Source organism: Amphimedon queenslandica, unplaced genomic scaffold, assembly GCF_000090795.2.
Source record: "Amphimedon queenslandica unplaced genomic scaffold, v1.1 AMPQUscaffold_13346, whole genome shotgun sequence".
NCBI lineage: Eukaryota > Metazoa > Porifera > Demospongiae > Haplosclerida > Niphatidae > Amphimedon > Amphimedon queenslandica.
The window spans coordinates 56545-60131 of NW_003546418.1; the positions used below are offsets into that span (position 1 = coordinate 56545).

A 3587-nucleotide genomic window follows, 5' to 3' on the forward strand; every position below is an offset into this window, starting at 1 on the left:
AATGGTGGTATAACACAGTTTATACAAGCAGAGAAGTGCTAATCACAATGTAGTGTAACCCACGAGAGCTTTTCAATTTGGAGAGTATAAAAGGGAGACTTGGAATGCATGGATGGCATCAGTTCAGGCAGTGTAGCTCTCATTGCAATGGTTCTGCAAATTTTTGAATGGTGTACTATGGTTACTCTACTATAAATTTAAGACTAGCATGAGCACATAAAATAAGGATTCATCTGTTAAATATTACATGTACATCCTTTAAAGTTTTTCCATATTCCTTGGAGAATAAAGCATGTACATGTACTGAACAATGTATTTTCAAGAATTAAAAATGCTTATTTAAAGTATTACTTATTATGCATGTATAATATTATGCATATTCGTATTATTCTTATAATTATACACTATAACAGTTTTATGTACACATGTGTCTTTCTTTGTATAGGGATCAGGATGAAGAGGAGGACCATATTGATAACTTTGGTGGTGTCAATTTAAAGGTTTCTGTTATTATACAATTACTGTATTCATTAATCCTCACCTCTTCTTTTATTTGTAGGAGGAGACAGCTCATTTTTTACCAGCAGCATCAGACACACCCACAAAGAGCATCAGTGATGAAACCTTTTTATCTACAGCATTACTATGAAATAAAGTGGCAACTATTGGTGAGTTTGTTTAATAGTAATGGAGGTTTTTTGGCAATCACTATGGATTTGGTTTGCCCCAATTGATCTTGTTTTACAGTGTACATCCACATGTACATGTAATTGGTTTTATGCTCCCCAAAAGTCGCATACATGTACATGTACACAGTGCTCTATTTAGGAATTTTTGTTTGGGGGCGAAACCCAGGGCAAGTGACTGGGGGTAGGTTGTGTACATACATGTATCCACATGTACAGTACTACATGCATGCAATTACAAAAGTACACGGGGCAAGTTTGAAGTTTTGGTGGGGAAGCTGAAGAGTTTGGGGGGAAGCTTTCCCCTTCTCCCCACTGGATAAAACCTTGATACACAATGTACCCTTAGATTTTGACTTCCTGGATTGAAATCCCAAAAGAAACCATGTCAATGTAAACTGCTGTATATTATTAGTGTAATGTACATGTACAGGTTGCTTTGTTTCTATTTATATTTTGGATTAATCTTTTTCCTCTTGTCTTCTCTCTCTCTCTCTCTCTCTCTCAAGGTTCTCGTTATGGTGTCACAGAGATAACCGAAGAATTTTTAACTTTCTTGTCTCATGCAACTGAGGTACATACATATTCAGTTATGCATGTAAATGTACTACATGGTTTAAGTCAAATTATTTCACTTCCTGATACATGTACATGTTGTGAACTGATTTTAATTGTCATTGCATGTGTACAATGTACATGTATTATTGAATTACAAGTTTTGAAAACTTTGTTGTGTGTCCACACCAGTATTGTCTTGTGAATAATTTTGTGTCCCTGTCCTATGCTATGTAGCAAGTTAAAGCTTTTTTTTGAGCATATCATGTACAATACATGTACATGTACATGTATAACGTACCGTATTTTACTGTTTTTTTACTGTTTTTAATTTTTAATTGTTTTAATTTTACGATTTACATGTGAGCTACTATAAATTAATAGATTAAAATATTCCACTTTTACGGTGCTATAGTTCTTTTTTTCTAAAATGGCATGTCCCTCATAATACATTCACACTAAGCATTCAATAGTAGCGATATGGTAAATAAATGGAACTGATATAATGGATACACATGCTCATTGTTAATTATTATTATTTTAATTTTTTAGGAGAGAATAAGGAATTTAGTAGAACAGGTAACTGTAATCAGTCAACACAGAACTGAGCTACTGAAGGTATGTACAGTACACACTCTACATGTACATGTACATGTACTTTGTGACACATGTATATCAATTTGTTAAGTTTTGTTGTTGTGTAGAAATTTTGATTGATTCTGATTAAAAGTGGATTTTGTTATGAAAATTAATATTTTTAAAGTTGCTCCAAAATTTTACTAAAGTCCCTGTAGGGCCTGTACTAGCCTGCTACATTTCACCGAAGATGATTTTTTTGTAATTGTCCATTTTAATGATTTTTTCTGATATGCATGTATTTATGTTGTGTAGAAAGTTTAAGCTGATTTTGAGAATTAAAAAAATTAATTTCCTCCAAAATCAGGCGAAAGTACCTGTACTGTTAATACAGGGTCATTAGCCAAATTTCATCAAAAAAGAAAAAGAGAGAATTCTCTTTATTATATTTTATCCTGGTGTGTATACATGTACTTATGTTGTGTAGAAATTTTGATCTGATTAAGACTCGAATCAGATTTTTTATGAATTTTTAAACTTGCTCCAAAATTAGGCAAAAGTTTTGTACATTGGCCAAATTTTGTCAAAAATGAATAGGAACGAATTCTTCATTTTTATAATTTTTCTCATAGACGTACATGTTTATAAGTTGCATAGAAAGTTTGAGCTGTTTCTGATCAAAAGAGGATTTTTTACAAATTTTTTTAGTTCCTGTATTATAGTACAGGTGGTCAGATTTTGTCAAAAAATAACGACGAGACTGTACATGTACATGTACTGTATATTATTGCTATTTTCTAGAGACTGTTCATTGACTTACATCTTGTTTTGTATTCCCAAACCATACAGTACTACAGTGTGTTGTTTTATTTGTGGAGTAATGTATGAATAGCTGTTGTGTAGCTTTTATTATACTAGCCTTGTTCATACTCAGCATGAGATCTAGAAATAAATTTTGAGAGACCAAGAATGGGAAACTTAAGGACACCTATAGTCATAGGCTATATATGAGATACCAAAAGCTGAAAATGGGGTATTTCAGTAAACCTAGACCAATAATGAGAGACTGAAAGCCCCTAAACTCCCTCTACATGTAGATCTTACAGTATTTAAGCTATAAGTATTCTCTGAATACACGTGTATTATTATTATTATTACTGATTATAATATTATTTTTGTCGTACTTTAGGGTAACAGTTGCTATGAGCCAGCTACTGATGTGAGGGCTCAGCTGAAAGTGCTGGAGCGTATTGATGAAGTGAGTGCCACAAGGAAACAAGAAAGAGAGAAAGAAAAGATTATCCATGCTGCGAAAAGTCGCTCAAAACAAGATGACCCAGAGCTAGCCAAGATGAAGGAACAAGCCAAGCAAGTTAGTATTGATTTGATAAAGCATTCTGTTAACTATTGTTGATCTATTATGATTATCATTATTATTACTATTATTATTACTGCTACTGTTGCTATTGGTCTACATTGTACGATAGATCCAAATAGCAGAGGAGAGAGAGATACACCAGAAAGCAGCTAATGTACAAGCACTGGCGGCTATTGGAAGGAGAAAGAGAACAGCCACTACTGCTTTTGGAGGAGAGAGCTCTTCAGTAAGTCTCTTCACACTTTACATGTATATTAATCACACACACACACACACACACACCCACACACACACACACACACCCACACACACTACATGTAATTTCCCCACATTATGTACACTGTTATGGTTGTGATAATGAACTACATGTGATGTGCATGTGGAACCATAAT

At 33.6% G+C, this 3587-nt stretch overlaps 1 long non-coding RNA gene across 2 annotated transcripts in view; it reads left to right on the forward strand.

Moving 5' to 3' along the window:
* The first annotated feature begins 412 nt into the window (after positions 1-412).
* The window catches only part of LOC109582906 (uncharacterized), a 3681-nt gene continuing 506 nt past the window's right edge, over positions 413-3587 (forward strand). The window contains exons 1-6 of one of the 2 annotated variants that reach the window (XR_002185271.1): positions 413-500; positions 560-668; positions 1196-1260; positions 1794-1859; positions 3007-3189; positions 3305-3421. This is a non-coding gene — a long non-coding RNA (uncharacterized LOC109582906). Of the gene's footprint in view, positions 669-1195; positions 1261-1793; positions 1860-3006; positions 3190-3304; positions 3422-3587 lie in introns of both variants that reach the window. The other variant, XR_002185270.1, reaches the window with a different exon arrangement.